This window comes from Macrobrachium nipponense, chromosome 15 (assembly GCF_015104395.2).
Source record: "Macrobrachium nipponense isolate FS-2020 chromosome 15, ASM1510439v2, whole genome shotgun sequence".
NCBI lineage: Eukaryota > Metazoa > Arthropoda > Malacostraca > Decapoda > Palaemonidae > Macrobrachium > Macrobrachium nipponense.
This window is the reverse complement of record NC_087208.1, coordinates 59,730,088-59,744,625: the sequence shown is the minus strand read 5'-3', so window position 1 is coordinate 59,744,625 and position 14,538 is coordinate 59,730,088. Positions and strand designations below refer to the sequence as shown.

The window sequence follows — 14,538 nt, the reverse complement described above, 5'->3', positions numbered from 1 at the left end:
GAATTGATTAAAAATATATTGAGATATTGTGCCTCATTGCATCTATTTTGTATAACTATGCTTTTCTTTGAACAGCTATTTTCCCTTAACGGCATGACTTGCAAAAGAGCACATTATCTGCTAGGCCATTCAGCCTCACCGGTCTACTGATAACATTGTAATTCCAAGGCCACTCCACACGCACAGACAAATCTATGATTTTTGACACATACGTATACATCACAGCTCATCCTTGCCTTCTACAAACTTTGACGGTTTGCGTTTAATCCATTTCCAATGTGTATTTATATACACTTTTCAAACAGAAACCATATACCATCTACTATTAATGACTGATGTTACACCTCTAATTTAAGGGGGGAAACGTATTTAATTCCCTTAATTTTCTCTGCAACACTTTTTATGTAAAAGTAACAGTTGTAATATTGAAATAGATGGGAATAAGTGGTAGTTTCACAAGTTTCTCTATAAACATCGATAGTAACAAGTATTAAATTGTTATTTATAGACTAGAACAAGCGAAGAGTTCCATCATTGTATTCCTATACCTAATACGACTACAAGTTTTCCTTTTCCATATTCCTAGCAAGGCTCAAGTTTGAATTCGTTCTCTGCAGACAGCGATAATTGGAAATTTCAAATCGATATTTGTAAGTTTCAAAGAGTTTTTAGTCCAGAATGACACTAACAAATTTCAAAGACTTCTTTGTTGACAATAAATTAACGACTCAAATGATTTGTAAATGGGCGACACTCACATAATCTGTAGATAACGACTCCTTAATGGTAGATTTTAAGAAAACAAAGTCCAAAGTGACAGAGGTGTTGACTCCATATTTTTACAAGTCATACGTGTAATTATGGTTGTGATGTTGTCATTCTTCTGTATCGGTACTATTTAGTTCGCGAATGACTGTGCAAGTGTTCAAGCCATATTAGTGAGCAATTAGATAATTCATTCATGAAATTTTCTTATGTTAAAAAGGTTAGTTTGTCCTCATTGGCCCATGTATTGTGGCAAGTGGGGTCGAAGTTTGGGTGTCGTAATTCATATCTTTGGAGCTGTTGGCTACCTAGCTATGTCTGCGGATATGTAGACTACCAATATATTTTTCAGACATTGTTTTACGGTTTATGGTTATTAGGCTTTTATTGGTGTTAACAGTTTGCGTTTCCCTTGCTACTCTCATAGCCTGTACCTAAGGTATAGCCTAGGTAGCTAGGTAGTACCTAGTAGCTACCTAGTAGACCTACTACTAGGTAGCTATACTAGGTAGTACTATAGGTAGCTACCTACCTACCTAAGTACCTAGCTAATAGTACCTAGGTATATAGCTAGCCAATATAGAGTACCTAGCTACTACTAGGTATAGCCTATACTCGACAATCATGGGGTACCTAAGAGGCAAATAGGGGTTTCTGGGAAGGGAAAAATATAAAAAAAAACGAGTGCAGAGCACTAGTGTAGGGTAGGCTAGGCTAATATGCAATTTGGTAATGGTAGCCTATTAACAATTACTAGGTAGTACTAGCTAAAATGTTAAAGATTAAGCTAGTACCTAGTAGGATACATTAGGTAGGTAGGTAATAGGTAGTGCATTCTAACTTTACTTCCTATCCTAACACAACATAGGATGCTAGTAGGTTCTAACCTGCTCCCTTGGGCCAACACCCCCACCTCTCATCCTGATTTAAAGCACTACAATGAAGGTGCTGTCACACACAAAATTTCTGTCTATTTTTTCTGAGTTTGTTGTTGACTTTCCAAAGAAGTCAACGTTTATTCCGTACTTCTGGTGTCGTACACGTTCTTCTTACTGTGGTTGTCGTCTTCAAAACGTAAACAAACCATCTGAGCTGTGACTTCCCGGAATGATAAAACAACTACTAGGTATGCTTTATAACACAAAGCAACTGATGGGTCATGCTTGCATGTGTTTGATGATGGTGCATAGAATTTGAAAAAAAGTCTTTGGGTTCGGTCCTGGTTAAAAGACGTTAAAAGTTTTATTTAAGAAAATAAGCTAGGGCTAGCCTAGATGGGCTATTCGTAACCTTGTTTACACAACCACAGTCAGACTATTATAAATTAAGCTAGAGAAACACTGCAAAAATTTTTAAAAATTTTTCTTTATATTTGCTAATGTAAAAAAAAAAAAAAAAAACTGGAGCAGACCTAGGCTACTATATAACAATCTGATATTCACGATATAGAATGCGTATCTGTATAAAGATCAGCAAGTTCAGGAAAGTTTTCTCTGAGTCGCATGGTGATTTCTTGGTAATTTTTTCATTTAGGACCCTTTTCATAAAACTATCATGCTTATGGTCCCATAAGCATTGTCTCTCCCACATATCTTCAAACAGAAACTGTCTGGGCAATCTTGTCCCCTGTACCAAGAACTCCATCCTGCATCTGATGACTTGAAATGCTCGCTCTCCGAGATATAAACAAACAATAAAGTCGACGGTAGCGATGGGTTGAATTCGATCCGTACCCTTTTCAAAATTTGTGACTACGACACCAGAAAGTCGTTGTCAAAACATGAAAAGTCGACATCAAATTCAAAAGTCAACGGAAATTTCGCTAGTGTGACAGCGCCTTAAAAGTCATGGGGTAAGATCTAAGGAAGGATGCAAAGTTAACATAGACTCAGTGGTGCTGGATTCCTATCTGGCATAGTCAGAGGGCTCCACTCATTTTGGACACAGCTAGTAGCAGGCACACATTTTCCAATTGTCGCAACCCTGGTAATTGACACGTTCAGTCTAAGTTTGTTTTGTCCTACCTGTATCTGATGGATTTGGTAAAAAAAGAAAACGCTTGTGATTAGGTAGGATTACATCAGGGGTTGGCTCTAAGCCCATTTATCTTTAACATAGTGATGGAATATATTGTATGCGAATGATATTGTTCTATACACAGAGAGCAGGGAAGATCTGGAAATGAAATTGAAAAGATGGAGACAATTACTGGAGGACAGAGGAATGAGAATAAGTGATCTAGGGCAGAATATATGTGTACCACCAATGAGGGGGATGATAGAGAAAGCATTCAGCTTGGTGGAGAACAAAAAAAGAGAGTTGATAAGTTTAAGTATTTGGGATCCTTTGTTAATGCTGGAGGAAGAAAGGAAGTAGAAGTAAAACATTGGGTATAGGCAGGCTGGAACAACTGGAGAGCAGCCTCTGGAGTTCTTTTGTTAGGAAATAACAGGAGTCTTGTCTATAAATATGTAGGGACAATTAGATAGGAAAATCCACTGGTAGAAATATATATAGAGTGAGGGTAGAGTACTGAAAGAATCTACCAGGAGAGGTAGAAAAGGGAGTAGATGTGTGGCAGTATCAGACTGCAGAATAGCGGTTTTGAAAACGAGACTAAACACAGGCAGCAGTTTGCCAAAACAGTAAGTTGCAAACTCCAGTGGAAAATCTGAAGTTTGACACCTTCAGTGGGTGGTTACCGTAGAGAAACGGAACCAATAAGACTAATCTAGAGGGGTGGCACCGGAAGTAAGGAAAGCCACTCAAGAAGTAGTAGGATGTGTCTTAGTAGAAGTTAAGGAGGAGCTTAACTGTGTGAGTTAGGTTGAGACTTCACTTGAGGGCTCAGAGAAACTCAGTTAGGATCTAAGCCTTATACGGGGAGGCTATGCCCATTCTCCCTCTGTTCCTTGTGTAGTGTTGTGTAAAACTTTTGAACTCTGACTTAGTTAATATAAGTAAGATTAATTAAGTGGTGTTTAACTTGCCAAGAATCTAAGGATAAGTATCCATGCCAAACCCTCCAGAGAGACTGGAAAATGAAAAGAAATTAATCTACAATGTTCCTAAGAAAAGAAAAACCTCACCGCAAGTGATAATTGAAGGTTAGCCCATATAACAGATAACCTTCCAAACATTACCAATAAGCTACCGGAGAAGACTGACTATAAAGAGAAGAGAAGAGAGAAAGAGAATAAAAGAAACCCGTAACGGACAATAAACGCAAACCCAAACAACAACGAAGAAAATAAAACAAGCACAACACTTTGTGATGAAAGAGTACCGCTGAAGTTAAAAGGAAAATTTCACTAGACGGTGGTAAGAGCAGCAATGCCGTATGGTATGAAAACAGCAAACATGAGAAAGACAGAGGAGAAGAAGATGGATGTGGCAGAAATGAAAATGCTTAGGTGGATGTCTGGGGTGATGAGAGGATAGGATCAGAAGTGACTACATAAGGGGGTCAACTAAGGTGGTGGAAATATCAAAGAAAGTGCAGGAGGGGAGGCTGAGATGGTATGGACACCTGTTGAGGAGAGATGAGGACCATGCTGGGAGACATACTATGTGGATGGAGGCTCAAGGAAGGAGAAGAAGAGGACGACCAAGAAAGAGATGGAAGGACTGTGTGAGAGGAGATTTACATGAGAAGGGAATTGATGAGGCAGAAGTGCAGGATAGAAATAGATGGAAACGGCTCATCCAAAATGCGACCCCATATAAAAAATTGGGAACCAGCTGGGAAGATGATGATTAGGTACCTACTAAGCATTGATAGTATGCAGCTTGTCAGCTGGTGCTTTGTCTTCCTTAACTGTTTACCCCCACCAGTTTTGTTTGTTTTACATGGGAAGGATATGCAGCCCTGGGTGTACCTGTAAGGAATGAGTAATGTTTGGCAAGAAACCTAGGATGGTAAAAGGTAATCAAGGCTGAAAATTTAATGCTCAGCCTTTGACACCCTTTTCGTTTCACCCTCCAGACTGCCCTCACTCTTTCCCTGCTGGGTTTTCCATGTTCATAGAACTCTTAGTTTCAGCCAAGGGGTTTACCGCTCTTGATGTTCGTGCTGTTCTTGTAAAGGAGCTCAATTCTGTTGAGCCTCCTGTTTTTGTGGGACATAACCCTGTGGTAGTGAACACAGGTGGCACTCGTGTGTGTCTGTTGCTTTGACCTTGTTTTCTGGTGTAGGAGGAGAAAGTAAGAATAAGGTTAAAGAAATGCAGGGCCATGTCTTCTTTCCCTTCATCCTCCTTTTTGTCAAGATCTTCCTGTAATTCCTCCTGATCTCCTTGTTTCCTATCACAGAAAGAAGTCTCAAAAGACCCCAGAATCACATGAGCATTCACCAGAGTAGGGAGGTGGTATCTGCCTTATGTTTGAGAGAGAAACCAACATGCATTTTAGAGGATTTGATAGGGCCTTGTGTTTTCTCTGCAGCCTAACTCGGTCTCTGTACAAGCCATTGAGGAGCTTTGGACCAAGATCTAGTTGTTCCGACACGGCATACAACCTCGTTCCTTTTACAATAGGAAGGTACTAGCGGCAGCTGGATAGGTCGTAAGCTTTCGAACAAGGGGTTCGGTAGTTAACTGCTTGTCCTCAGGCAGCGCGCTAGCTGCGCGACTGGTAGGTAAACAAACCACTTTTGCTTTCGGCCTGCTGGCGTGTGGACGTGTATCATCGCTCTCTGCCCGCTTCATCGTCGTTGCTTTCGTTCGCATGATTGTGTTTTTCTTTTTCTATTTATCTAGTGAAACTGAATTGTAAGTACAATCATTTCATATTTATTCCCATTGAATTCAATTGTGAATTAAAGGATCTTGGTTTCACCACGCCCTTCCGAGTTACCCGAGTGGCCGGGTACTGAAGGGCGTATAAGTGCGGGAATTCATTTTCCCAGCAATGATCTCGTATTGTGTATGCTCCGGTGCCGAGGGCGGGAGCGCTCGCTCCGAGCGTATATTGGGTTGAAATGTGTTAGATGAAAATGTAAGTAAGGTGCTCTTTTCATTTATATTTTTTGACCTGTATGCCCGTTGCCGAAACGAATGCGCTCGGCACGGAAACTTATTCAGTATGGAAGTGGAATCGCAAGTACAGTATTCTTTTTCATTTTCATATATTATTTTTGATTGTAGCAATACTCATTTTGGATCAGTTTCCGAGCTTACCCGGAAATTGATCCTTTCCCCTTTTTATTTTGAATGAAGTGAAATCGCAAGTGCAGTTCTTTTTCCTTTTTCATTTTTTATTGAGATTGCATTGTTTACTGGGATCAATGTTTCCGCTATTTCCCGGGAATTGATCCTTCCCTTTTTATTTGTATGAAGTTGAAATCGCAAGCGCAGTATTCTTTTCATTTCATATATTTTTTGATTGCATCAATTCATTATGGATCAAGGTTTCCATAAACCTTGATCCATAAAGGTAAGGAATGGATCCTTTTACCCTTGCGCTCGGTACCGAGGGCGCAAATGCGCTCGATCCGAGCCCTTATTCATTGTGAAGTGAATCGTAATGCAAGATGCATTTTCATTTTATTCCTTATTATTGATTGCATCAATATTTATTTGGTTCAAGTTCCGCTCAGTCAGGGAATTGATCCTTATGCCCTTGCATTCGGGCCGATGGCACGATTGCTCTCGGGCTCTTATATTGTTGTTGGGTACATGGGTACTGTGCGGGGGTTGGGGGTGGGGAACGAGAACCCCCCCCCGCTCAGCTCCCACAGATGGCCCTTCCCCTTGGGGGGTTGGGGGGGGGGAGGTTATCGGCGTTCTTCTCCTCGCCTCGCCCGATCCGTCGAGCGCGGGGAGGGCGCTCGGTGCCCGATGTACAATTGTATTAGGGGTCTTCCACTCGTTCGGAGAGGGCTCACCCCCCCGCGCGAGGGACTTCCCCCCCACTAATCGCTACTACTGTTATTTCCGCAGGTGCTACTGCCACGAGGGTGGACCTTGGTGAGGTATGGGCGTCCTTCCATTTGCAGGGTCGTGCTAGTGTCCAGGGGCTGCGGTTCTATGTCTGGGCCTACTGCGGTCACCCATGGAGTGGTGACCACGCAACCAGGTGACGACGTCCCTCCTCACCTGGTGTACTCGCCTCACGTGGTAACAGTCTTGCCTTACAGCCGCTGTGAAGTGCCGTTCGCCGTACCGAGAGGGGGGCGTGCTGCCGCCTGCTCGTGGTTGCCGCGCTGCAGCGACCACACTTCCGCTGCCCTAGAGCTCGCCCCATCGGGACCTGCCGCCGGTGGTACCAGGATGTTGCTGGCTGCTGCCTCCACTTCCTGGGTTGTTTCCCGGTGGGCTGCCTGCTGTACCTGCCAATTTCTGGCTGACTGTCCATGCAGTTGCTGCGGCTGGCTGTCCCTTTGCCGTTTGCTGCGCTGGCTGTCCCTGCCGTTGCTGGCGCTGGCTGTCCCTACCGATGCTGTGCTGGCTGTGCCTGCTGTTTCCTGAGATGCCCATAACCTGCTGATGTCGTCCCGGTTCGTGGTGGTACTACCCCAGACTTTGGTCTGTCTGTACAGGTGCGTCCGGGCCCTGTGGCTTCGGCTACAGCAGCCCCGGCTCCGCCCTGGATAGCAGATCTTACGTCTGTCCTGAGGAAGCTGGGAACGAAAGGGGGAAGGATGGGCAGGGAATGGTGTCGTCGTCGTCGTCTTCATCTTCTTCATCGTCGTCGGCTGCCGCCTCTTCCCCTTCGACTTCTAAGGGCTTCACAGCCGAGGAAGAAGAAGGTTGCCTCCTCCCTCCTAAGAAGTCTCCCTCGGGAGCTTCTCGGGACCCGTCTCCACCTCGGTGGACGGGAGGGTTCCTTCCGCTGGTCCTCCTCCTGCTCCTTCGGGAAGCGGGGCCCGTCTCTTTTCTTCCGCAAGGAAGAAGACTACGGGGACCAAGGGGTACCGGCTATACCGGCTAACAACCTGGTACTTCCTCGCCTGGTGTCAGTGGTTCTGCCACTGCATCAGGGTCCGTCTCGGCCCTCGGTCGTTCGCGGGAGGTACCGAGTGTACGGTCCGTCTACCAGCGACCGTGCAGCCAGGAACCAGACCTCTGAGTCCGCTCAGCGTCAGGTTCACGGCACGGGGCGGAAGACTGGTGACAGCCGCTCATGCGACTCTCACCAGACCAGCTCTCACTCTCGCGGCGAACAGCTGGCTAACCCGGGGACGTGACGGTCCACGATCCGACCACCCGGGCTGAGGCTGGGAAGAGGTGCATCCCTGTTCGCACGGTGCCAGCCACGGCTGGAAACCAGCGGACGTGACGTGCCGTGAGGACAAGCACCCGGTCTCACTGTGACAGTGGAGCCTGCAGGTCGCCTGACCGTCGCTCTCACAGAAAGCGACCGGGTACGGCAACCAGCACCAGCTCTTCTGACACTCGAGATCGGGGCCGCTGTGCTCAGTCCAGCCGTTCTCCACAGCGAGACGGTTCGACCAGGCCTGCAGCTCGATCGCCACCGCGTTGGGTTGACGATCGCCTGCAGCCCTCCAAGCCTGCTGGTTCTGCCAGCGAGCAACGAGGGAGCGTCAGGTCTGCCTCTCTCCCGTACCTTCAACCTCCTCGTTTACACCGGGAGGAGCGAGGTATTGAGGAGTGATCGTGAGGGGTGCGCCCCTCATGATCCCACCACGACGCCCTACGTGCCAGGCACGGTTCTTGGGACCGGGCCAGGACGTACCCGCGCAAGTGGATGGGGAAGACCGAGAGGGCTGTCGCTGTTCCCCCCTTCTTAGGAGGAAGGTTCTCGGAATATGCTCTTGTTCGAAGGGCTTAACGGTCCCCCCACTCTGCAAGAGCTGTGACTTCCGAGATCCAGAGGACTTTGCCGAGGTACGGCGCTGATTCGTCAGCACAATGGTGGGGGGACCTCGGGGAAGGATCGCCGCTACCACCAGAGAGCCACGCCTCGGCTCGAGTCGTTTTGGGGCCCGAGAGGGAACCCAAATCGACGGTGGGTCTGCCGCGATCGGAGGGCTTGCCGACTGTGTTGAACCAGGTAGTCCCTCTCGTCTCCGGACAAGAAGGCTCTCTCAGTTCTGGCCGGTCGAACAAGCTACTTCACCTCCTCTACTGCGACAGAGGCGTTTTCTACGTGTCTTCGGACACCGTATTTAAATACCCCCCTTCGGTCCTCCTGAGGTTTCGACCTCGACGAGGACTGGAATGAGTCGGAGTCGGTATCGGCTCTCTCCTGTCAGGTGTCGATCAGCCCACCCAGACGACGTTCACACAGTGGCGGCAGACACTTACCTACAGTATGAGTTCCGTAACACCTCCCCCCTCGGGAAAAAAACGTTTTCGCCCCTTTTCTCCTGACGATACGTTTTCCCAGGCTCTGAGAGGCCATCGCCGTAAGGCGATGGCTGCTCCTTTTCTTCTCCAACTGCTAGTTCCGCTGGGAAGGCGAGCCAGTATCCAATTCCTCCCCCATTCCCTCTCTCCTTACGGCTACGAGGGAAAGGGGAGGGATCCTACAGAGATTTCTCTGTAAGATCCCACGTTAGGGTCTGCGTATAGGGCCGGGGGGACCTTCGGGTCCTACCTGACGTAAGCCCCCCCGGTCCATTGAGGAGGGATCCTGCCCCACCTTCTCGATTCTACGGGAATCGAGGAGGAACCACCAGCCGATATCGTTTGACGAATTCGGTTTGGTGGGGGGGTTTTCGCAGAGTGCTTAGAATTCTACGGATTTCTAGCGCACTCAAGAGTGTTCGAGTTTTTTACGATCCTCCAAACACTTAGGCGAGAAAACACCACGGTCCAAAGTGAGCGAGAATCCCCGATAATTGTTACACGATAATCGGGAACCTCGCTTATGCTCGAATTCCTGTAATTTCTAGCATTTGGAAGAAGACTGCTGCTGAAGAAGAGTATCTCACAGTAGGCGATTAACCTGGAATAGAGAAGAACGGACGGGAACTTCCAGTTTGGCTTGAACTATCGTCTTCGGTATTCTGTTCACCATTGAAGCGTTTCCTTTGGGAAAGACTTCTCCTTCACTCTCTTGACTAGAGAACGAAGGCGGTCGATCTCCAATCCTTTATTCTCATTCCTCGAGGGGAAAAGATTTTAGGATGGAGGTCGTGGTACAGAACCTACAAATATACTACGTATATTACCCTCGCGACATGATTCTTTAACAGTTGAATTGTCCGTGGGGTAGGCAGCATACCGTAGTTAACTCTACGGTTTGTGACCGAGACCGTGTGTAATTGGTATTCTAATTGAATCTGCAACTCGGGGTTGCCGTGCAACCTCCCAGCAGTTATCAGTTTCGATTTTAGATACTTGGTATTGTCATGACAACACCAAATCAGCTTTTGTATTTACCGAAATCCGTTTCGGTAAATATAATTGCTCGAGCGTATTCTTTATGCTCGATGGTTCTAGACGACGCATTCCTTCGTGGAATAATGGATTACCTGGCAACTCAGGATGTACGAGTCACCGAGAGCTACTGCGTATTGAACTGCCTGATAGCGGCTCAGTATCAGCTAGGTCTCGGAGATGCACGGTCGGTTACGTCTCTCTCTCCCCTGGTTGGATTGACTACCGAACCGTATCTCTGCCCAACAATCATGGACTTAGGTCTCTGATTAACGGGGATTCTCGCAATAATGAAGGACCATCTACTGCTGTGACGCTCGATGTTTTCATCGCCTTCGACATTGCGAGAATTTTCAACCAGAGATATCTCTTGGACTCTTTCATCTTTCTGTTTACGCACGGTAACAGAAGTCTGTACTAGTCAACCGCCTGCATGTCGTCACTGCGATAATGCGAATGGATTTTTTGCAGACATCTGAGTTTGTCTTCAAAATATCTCGTATTCGTAGGTGTGCAAGTTTCATTGCTTGCCCCGAATTAACAGATATGTCAGAAGACATCGCCTAGTCTACCGACCTGACAGCTCTACTTCCAAATGTTCAGCCCATGAGAAGCAGTTCTTCAGGCAGTAGTTTCCCTGTCTTCATTACTGGAAGCGCTCCGCATTTTATGTTGGCAAACTCACGAGCCCTCCAGCCCACCGGGGGAACAAAAGCAATCAATAAGCCGGTTAGCGGTTCTTCAGTCTTTGTAGCAACAGGTTCAGAATCTTGAGAATCATTGCTCTCGGTTCAGCTGTGAAGACGTAGGTTGCATTTTCTGTACACCTTCGTCTTCAACGTCACATAGTGTTGTTTCTCCTTACCCGAGAATCAACTATACTATGAGATATCTTGCCATCAAGGAACCTCGGTCTCTAGAAGGCAATTGACTTTCGCCTGTTGGGCACATGCCTTAACAGAGTCATCACCTTGCCTTCTGGCATCGGTGACGAACAAATTATTTGTTTAGTCTCTTGGCATAACCCTTTTAAGGCGAAGGTCACGTGACTTGCTCGGTGCTTGGACAACTTGCCTCCTACCGAACGCAGTCAGTAGGCAGCTGTCAGAGCGCCCAAGTCTGTTACGAACTTCGCTGTGGACTTAGTTCGGTTGTTCCATAACAATCTTTTCTTCGTCCTAACGGCTTGTCACAGTACCCATACCATCGACACCCACCATTGAGTGTCGGTGTCCTATCCACTACCGAGAACAACAACTTCGCGGCAGACGGATAGACCAGTATGGGTACAGGACATCACCGAAGTTTAGTCGAAGAGGGATAGGTCATACGACCCAATTCCCTTCTTTTCCTCTGAGGTAATTGCATGACTTTTCCTGCGAAGTCAAGCATCCAGGGCATGGGGATTCGTGACGCTCGATTTCGTACCGAATTCGTAGCGAAGACTCTGAACCCTTCGGTTCACTGACGATCGGTTAGAGTCCTTCACAATCCCCTCCCTAATGGACTTCACCGCCTTCGATGCGAAGGAGATGCTGCTTTGTCCTGTGAAAGCGCGACCGCGCTTTCTGAAGAAACTCGACATCCCAGGCTGAGTGTTGAAGACTCTTCGTCAGCACCAAGATGACCTAGAAGTACACTCCCTCGAGTTACACAAGAACTTCTCCGTGGCGCAGGTACTGAAGGCAGGGGTCTGTACAACCAGACCACTGGCACCTCCTTCTACCTTTTGGATATTGCCCACAGGTCCTTGGATCGTTTTCCTTAGGACCCGTGGTGGCTGTCTCAACACGTTGTCTAGCTACCCAGACCCTAGCAGGCTGAACAGCATCGAGTCCTGGTGTGACTGTAAGAATAGATAAGTGAATGAGAGAGTGACTGGCTTCTCTCCTATCTTTTTCTACCCCTCTACCTGTGGGTAGAGGGATACGGTCATCACCTTGCTGGATAAGGACGAGATGCCGGTGAGCTACTCGACAGAGCCCCATCCTATCCTTTCACTAGGGATGGGAGCGAATATCCACCACTTCCTCCTACAAGGTGGGGGGGGGAAGTGGATGCCAACAAGAGACAAACCATAACGTTATGTTGCCTCTTGCAAATAGGAACTTGTTCTTGTTTGCTGGTACGAAGAGATACGCTTGCCTCTCTCTTAGTACTTGGTCCAGAGGTCTGACCATTGATCCTGCGGTGCACACCCGATCAATCGGACAGAGGCTTGGATCCCTCCCTCGCTCTTACGACCAGGGAGGCATTTCCAAGGTTGGGCGAACACCAGTCTGTTCACAAAAGACTCAGATTCCTCACCAAGAAGTGAGTCTTCCTATTGTAAAAGGACCGAAGGTTTGTATGCCGTGTCGGAACAAATGACAATTTGTCCAAAATTGCATTTTTTCCAAAACCAACTATACAAACCTGAGGGTCCTTTTACACATAGCCCCACCTCATGCCACCCCTCACTCTGCAGTTTTTGCTTGGGCAAAAGCAAAAGTGATTTGTTTGCCACTTACCAGTCGGCGCGCGCAAGCGGCGGCCTGTCGGACAAGCAGTTAACTACCGAACCCCTTGTTCGAAAGCTTACGACCTATCCAGCTGCCGCTAGTACCTTCCTATTGTAAAAGGACCTCAGGTTTGGTAATAGTTAGGAAAAATGCAATTTTGGACAAATTGTCATTTCTTAATCTAGTAGTCGTTCGCCTCAATAAAATGTATTGGCGAGTTGCTGTGCCTTTATGATGTCTAGCACCCAGTGGGTTGGGAATCTTTCTCATTCTCATTTGTTCCTGAGTTTTTGGTTAAAATTCTATTATTTCCTGATGAAAGATGTGAGATATTTTTATGCCTAGTGCAAGCCATGAGGTTCTACTTAAGGACTCAGCCTCTTAGGCCAGGGTGTTGGAGCCTCTTTGTTGGTACCATCAGGCAGAGGGTATCCAGTAGCACCCTTTCTCTTTGATTTTTTGCTATAATCAGTTAGGCTAAGGACTTGTCCAGTGAGAGAGCTTACAAAGTTGTGCATGGGAGGCCTTTACGTTTTGGAGTAACATTCAGTCAAGTAAGAGTGCCAGGTGTCTGAAGACAATCAGATCACCTTTACCTCATTCTACCTAGGGGATGTTACCAGCGAGTCCCTTGGTACCTAATCCTTGAGACCTCTAATCGTTGCTCAATGGGTTGTAGTCACCCAAGTTTCTCAGACAGACAGACATCTTACCTAAGGTGCTTTGAGGATGTAAGGAGTTAGGCTGGAGTTGAATGGTGGAGTGACAATTGTTTCTCTTCTTTCTTTCTCTGCAAGGTAGCCCTTTGGACTGAGTATAATTTAAGTAAGCCGCACACTTGATCAACTGTTCTTACAGCTTTGGCTTATAAGATATGATGGACAGTAAAACTATATTGTTCATACGCGAACAAACCCTCGGTCTTAACAATAGGATAATTTCTAGCACCTAGCTGGATCCGGTAAAGAAGTAGATGAAAGCAAGGAATCTTGTGGTATCTGGCAACGCATGCGTGTAGATCGGGTGAAGAGTAGTCAAACGCCGAACATCTACGCCAGTCTTTTCTTTACCGCCTTGGGACGAGAGTGGGTTTTTTCCTCTCTTGGCCTTTTCCTGGTTTTTGCCCGTTTCGTTCCTTTTGTGTGTTTGTGTGTGTTTTTGCCCTGTATTATGGCTTCTGCTCCTTCTCGACGTCAGCGTTGGTGCCCCGGAATTCCTGGATTTCCGTGTTCTTGTTTCTTGGCTTCGTCAGCGACGGACCCTCACATCACTTGCAGTAGGTTCCGTTCCAATTTTTGTACGATTATGAATCCTTGTACAAAATGCCGGGCATGGCCTTTGGAGCAGTGGAGGAAGTTTTATGGTAAGAGGGAACGTCGGAGAGTCTCCACCCTTCCTTCTTGGGAGGGCTTTACTCCTATTCCCGATGTTTCGTCTTCCGCAGTAGTCAACCCCCATAGTAGTGTTGCCCCTGCTTCTCCTTCCTTTTCTTCCATTGATTCGTCGATGGAAGTATCGGGAGGTCGCCAGGGTATTATTTGTAATGTAGCCCCCTCTTCTTCGGGAGTTTTTTCGGTTCCCGAGAAGGGTGAGGTTTTTTCATCATTCTCTTCTCTCCCAGAGTCGGAGGCATCCAAAATGGTGGCGATTTGGAAGACGCTTGGGCTATGGGGTACCCCGTCCTTAGGGGGGTTGCTAGCGCATTTTGAGGAGGCTCGCACCCCCTCCCCAGTCCAGCCAGGCCATTCCCCCCCCTCCAGGCCTCGTCTCCACGGGAGGGAGCAGTTGGCCATCTTGTATTGCTCCGCTGGCTGCCGCCGCCTTGTCTCAGAGTAATGCTGCGGCGTCAGCCCCGTTGTTGTCGTCACGGGGCCCATCTTTGTTTATTCCTTCGCCAGTGGCGTCTTTCCCCCTCGTTCAGAGGGGAG

General features: G+C 47.2%; 1 protein-coding gene across 16 annotated transcripts in view; it reads left to right on the top strand.

The window, feature by feature from the left end:
- Positions 1-108: 108 nt before the first annotated feature.
- LOC135194994 (quinone oxidoreductase-like) overlaps positions 109-14,538 on the top strand; it is a 55,011-nt gene continuing 40,581 nt past the window's right edge. For 3 of the 16 annotated variants that reach the window (XM_064221260.1, XM_064221253.1, XM_064221249.1), the window contains exon 1: positions 109-254. The gene's annotated coding sequence lies outside the window, so the exon portion shown is untranslated. Of the gene's footprint in view, positions 255-518; positions 651-732; positions 986-14,538 lie in introns of those variants that run through there. The other 13 variants (XM_064221259.1, XM_064221252.1, XM_064221248.1 and 10 more) reach the window with 8 other exon arrangements.